This window comes from Lagopus muta, chromosome 3 (genome assembly GCF_023343835.1).
Source record: "Lagopus muta isolate bLagMut1 chromosome 3, bLagMut1 primary, whole genome shotgun sequence".
Lineage (NCBI taxonomy): Eukaryota > Metazoa > Chordata > Aves > Galliformes > Phasianidae > Lagopus > Lagopus muta.
In genome coordinates this window covers 5,262,262-5,268,261 of record NC_064435.1, presented here as the reverse complement: position 1 = coordinate 5,268,261, position 6,000 = coordinate 5,262,262, and positions in this window count along the sequence as shown.

Genomic DNA, 6,000 nt, shown 5'->3' with positions numbered 1-6,000 from the left:
TAAAACAAGCTCGGAATTACAGTGCTTGTTCCTATACTACCATTCCAAAGGGCAGAGCTGGAGTTTTGGCCTAACACAGGTCTCATCCATATCAAGCTTCTCTACCATATTCGAATATCTCAACAACTCACTGCTGCACTGTCTCCACAGAGGCAGTCAGCTCAACCATGGCCATACCACTCTCTATATTGTATACCCCATGTGGAGCCTGTGGAGATAAGAGGAGGCAGGAGCCCATCTCACATTACCCCTGTGCTGGCACTTATGTATATGGGAGACAGGCTGGTATGGTTGGAGGCCCTTTATTTAGTCAGATTAGGTATGAAGGAACACAAGACTGCTCATGCCCCAGGAGATCTGATTTTATCTTTTGCCTTTGGCAGAGTACAGAAATTTAAAACCAAAAGCCCAGGTTCCCAGGTGGTTATATGGGATGCCTGCAATCAGTTCTAAGTTTTGAGTAATTTTTTTTCTAGCCTTTTTCCACTTAAGCAATATTTTGCACCTTGATTTGAAATATCATGGCTTGTTTTAAGAGAACGAAGCTCCAAAATCCAAAAAGTGATCATTCTCTGTAGTAATCCGATCACTCATAGTTTCGTAGCAGTTCTCAATTCCTGCTTATAAACCTCATGCTGAGGCCCTGAGTAATCATTGTCCATCAGGAGAGAGCATCAGTGCACTCACCCATCACCCCAAGAAGTGACTGCACACTTGCACTGTGGCACTATAACTCACTGCTGGGCTGACTCATCATAATTTTTTGCCCCCAAAAGCCTGAGATGAGGCCACCATTTTTATTGAAGGCATCTACAATGCTTATATGTGAGATACGGATTTCTCTCCTTCACTCACCAGCAACCTGGGGAAAGCAGTGACTTTGAAAGTGGCTGATGGGAGTGGGCAGAAGAGCAGGCACCATCTTGCTGCAGGGCACAGGTAAGTGTTAATTGATAAGCGTTAAAAAAGGCTTGAGATAAAATCTGCAAGGTAATAAATGTTTCCTGTTCCCTCACAAGGCATCCCCAGCTCCCTATCTGATGACAGTCCCTCTTGGTTGTCCAGCTTTCTCTTCTCACCAAGCTTCTTCCCATTGCTCCCTCTGGCTTTCCTACTTCCACCATTCTATGCTGCACACTTTTCTATGCATCTGCCTGTAATTAGGCTCTATCTGTCTGGATGCCTACCTGTGCGACCTGGTGTAGGGAACCTGCTTTGGCAGTGGGGTTGGACTCGATGATCTCTGGAGGTCCCTTCCAACCCCTACAATTCTGTGATTCTGTGATTCTGTGAAAATCCCTGCTTAACCCCACTCCTTCTTTTTTATCCCTGCTTATCCCTTTACACATTGAGTCAAATCTACCAGTCTTTGTATAATGAGAGATGGAGGTGTTATCCCATTCAGACCTCAACATTTCAGGTGCTTTGTTTCAGCAGTGAATCAAGTGGATCAATCTCTTTGCCAAGAGATCTAGATTTCTACAGGGACAGTTAGCTGAACATCCACTGAGGACTACAAGAGATGGTTTTAGAATTCTGCAGTGGTGTGGCCCTTTGTTAGGATGAAACTTCTGCTTTACACTCATCTACTTCTTATTGAATAGGATTTGATTGATTAAGGATGTATCTATCCCCGATACCACCACTAATTCTCTACATCAACAGAATCATAGAATCGTATGCACAGCTTCTGCCTTCAATAGGTACAGGCAGTAAAGTGCCTCACAGCTCTGTGCTTCACTGGGAAACACATTCTCCTGCCTATGACCTACTGGAATAGAAAACATACAAGACAAGTCAGCTTTCAGTATGTTTTGTGCCTAAAATGAGACGTTCTATGGAAGACCTGGGCTCTGTGTACCCATGGTGGGTGGGATGGGTGCTCACTCTTCCCCTCCTCCCAAACATTCACAGCTAAACACTCTAGGAATTACATTCTTAGAGACAAATTTTAAAGCATGTGCTTGTTCTGGTTCAGTGAAGGAACGACTGTGCTGCCAGAAGCATGTTGATTTCTGCCTGATAGTAACACCAGCCTTAGCAGGGCTTTGCTAGGACTGCCATACCCCTGTGGGTTCAAGGAAGGAAAGCTTTATGACCTCAATTATTTTGTTTACCACATCATTACAATGAAAGGAAAGACTAAACTTTTTCAACCTAACTAACTTTAACACTTTTCTTTTCCAGTTGTGACCATTAGAAAGCATTGATTAGTTTAAAAACACAGTCCAAATAGTCAGCCTAGTTGAGCTCAGAGCTACATAAAAAGGAAACAGGATTCTGGCAACAGACCTTGCCCTGTGCAAAAGGAAGGACCAACACACACAAGGAAAGATCCAAAAACCTGTCAGCACATGCATTTACAATCAGGCCTAATACTCTGCACTACTTTTATTTTACTGGTGACACTATCTGCTACCAAGCTGCTTAATTAAAAGAACAGGACCCTTTCTACAGCTGCACATGCTGATGTTGGTTCTCAGGCACATTGAAATGCCTCAGTGTATTTTTGTGCCAGTAACCCATACAGTTCAGCTCTGGGTTTGTTCTTCCAAGGAGAGCACCATCTTCTCAGGACTCGGGGTCCCCATCCCCTATCATCTGTTGCCTACATCTCTGCAAAGTTACCATATAGTCCTTGCAAAATCAGTGATCTCAGCACAGGGCTCCCAGGGTGCTGCACACCAAAGAGCTTTATCTTAACAGTGGCCATGAGAAACTTCTCCTTGCCCCAAGTACAATGCAGCCTGGCATCCAGTAGGCTCTGTGGAGATGCACATCATAGAATCACAGAGTGACTAGGGTTGGAAGGGGCCTCAAAGATCATCTAGTTCCAAATCCCCTGGCATGGGAGTGGAACTAGATGATCTTCAAGGTTTCCGATATTACCATTCTTAATGATACCTGTGAGTCTCCTCCTCAGGATATAATATCTCAGGATATTCTGTGATTCCCATGGGATTTCCTGGGAATTCAGTACTATTGGATCATCTCAGTAACTTCATTTTCAGGACTGGAAAGCATTGTTATTAGCCAACCATATCACTTTATCTCAAGCTGGTCTAAGGTAAGAGCAAACACTCATAATGTGAGATAGAGCACACACTGTAGGAATAGATAATACAGTTTAGTGAGACATTTCTATAAATATACTACTTTCTAGTCTAGCAGATTTTGAAGTTTCTTTCACACTCTGTGGTTCAGCTAATAAGCTGAGAGATGCTCCTCAGCCTTCCTATTCAAGGACTCACACAACTCATTCACCATCTGGCTGCCTTACAAAAGGCAACCTGTGCATACAGCCCTGTGCTTTTATAATTTAAGTTCTTTCTTGCAGTTTTCTTCAGATCTAAATATTTCCCACCCAATCAAGAAGTTTGTTGCAGCATCCTATCCCCACACCATGGCATGACCCTGATAGCATTCAAAGGAGTAATGCCTTCTGGACAAAGCCTGGTGCAATTTCTGTTTGTCCACATGGTCAATAATGATATTTAATAAATATCCCTGTGGTCAGGGGCTATCAGTAAAGGTGTTATTAAGAATATCATTGCGATTAATGAATATTCCTGTGGTCAGATGATAAATTATTAAGTCACTGTAAAAGAAAATATTCTTCCCTGCACCATCTCTAGTCATGTGCCAAAGAGAAGCCTTGTTATTCGTCTTCAGAGTCATATACATTGACAATACCTTTTTATCCAATTAAATAAATGGTTCTGATGTGTGTGGCCTATTGCTGCATTTTGATCAAGTCCATAATGACCTGTCAAGCAATCTGAGGTAAAATGACCCACAAATTCTGGTGTTGATGGAAACAGCAACGGAACAATGCTAGACTTACCCTACCTACCATTAACCAGACTGCATCCCAGCTGGCAAGCTTCTTTATGAGAAATATAAGAATGCCAAAAGAAAATTTGGATCTAATGAGAGTCTTACCCCTGGCATCTAACTAGACAGAGACATTCTCAGGGACATGATTTACTGGAGGGTTGTTAGTTAGGTCATGGTTGGACTCGATGATCTTTAAGGTCTTTTCCAACCTGAATGATTCCGTGATTCTATGATTCAACAATGAGCACAGAGCAGGCCATTACCATCTCTGTGCCTATTAGTCCTTCTTTGGCACATGATTTGCTGCCTGTTGAAGACCCTCTGAATGGCAGCAAAGCCCTCTGGTCTCTGAAACTGATCTCCCAGTTTTGTATTTTGTAGGACATTTTAAATTCTCCTTCAGGACATCTCATTTCCATACTTTCAGATAGAAGAGTAGAAATTAGATAACACAGAAAGTAATTTTCAAGGGTCAAATTTCCTTATTTGTTCTGGATCGGAGAACAGCTTTCCCTCTCATATTTTGCTATCCTTCATTGCTCACTGAAAAGATCATATTAAAATACCACAGCCCTGGTGCACGCACTTTGTTTTAGCCTCTCTGCATGTTAATAATATTAGTATTGATTTTCTGAGATTCTGCAGCAGAGATGACAAAGGGGTCTCTCTGTCTCATGCTGTCTCCACAGCACTCCACTCACACGTCATTGCTTTCGCAGATACAAAAGCTCCATCTCAATTCTCCACACGCCACAGAAATTTACTAGCAATGAACCTTGAAAACAAGCCACCTTACAGCTCAAATCTTTTTTTAAAAAAATTATTCACTTTGCATTGACTTGACTTTTTTGGCTGAGCTCTCTGCAGGGAAGCAGTGAGACTCTGCCCCTTCCCTTATATCTGAGACACAGAACAGCTCCAGTGAGGATGAACACTTTTGTGAATATAGGGCACGTTTCTCTCCCTCCTCTGCCTCTTGCAGGAGCTACACTAGAAGGACTTTGTTAAGAATTCTGACTTGCAGCAGCTTCAAGCCATCTGTTGGTACAAAAGAAAGTGCTTATTGAAAACATTTTTTTCCTAAATAGTTACTGAACAGTTGGTGCTGTCTGGTGTTCGGGGTACTCCTGGAGGATGGTCAGTGTTCAGACGAGACCTGCTTGGCCAAACATTTATTATCATGCTTTTTGCTAAAACATACCAGCCTGAAGATGGTGGATGTCAGCTCAACCTACTAAATGTATTTCCTGCAGTTTGAACAACATTCCTGCTTTTTCTCAGTGTGTTTTCAACTACTTAAATAGTTTCAGGTTGGATATTGGGAAAAGCTTCTTCAAAATAGTAGTTGAGCAATGGAACAGGCTACCCAGGGAGGTGTTGGAGTCTCCATACCTGGAGATATTCAAGAAATTGGCAGGTGTGGCACTGAGGGACATGATCAGTAAGCAATATTGGTGGTAGGTGTGTGGTTGGACAAGATGATCTTAGAAGCTTTTTCCAACCTTGGTAAGTCTATGATTCTATGATTCTATGCAATGATCTCAACTGAACAATTTGCAGAACTAAGACAATCCCAATGTCATGAATCATTGCTCACCTCTGAAGCTGTCAGTTCTCTTACATTACAGAAGACAATGTTGTTCCCATTATAAGAGATTGGGCTCTACCAAGATTTCTGTCTCACTTTTTTGACTGCTCTTTTATTTTTTTCTGCAGACCAAGAATCTGAGCTCCATGAAAACTAGGATGTCCACTTTGATCCTTCTTTTGATGGAGTAAGAGGTCACTAGGACCTGAGTTCAAGCAATGCCTCACTCTCTGGGAAGGCAGACTTAGATTTGTACTTACACTATCCACTAAAATTGAGCTGTTGCCTGTTTCAGGGTCCCATTACAGGGAAAGCATCCACAGCCCTTTCCGTCAACCCTAGAAAAGGCAGGAAGGTGGTAAGCATCACATACAGTTTCCTTCTGGGATTAACTAAAGAAGCAGACAAGCTTGGTGATCAGAATCACTTTTTTAGACACAAATCAGTGTATGTTTCATGATGTACCTGACAGGTACTCCATAATAGGATTTCTGTTAAGAGAAGCATTCACAGCAGGGCAGATGGAAAGAATGGCCTCAAGTTGCATTAGGGGAGGAGCAGATTGAATATTGGGA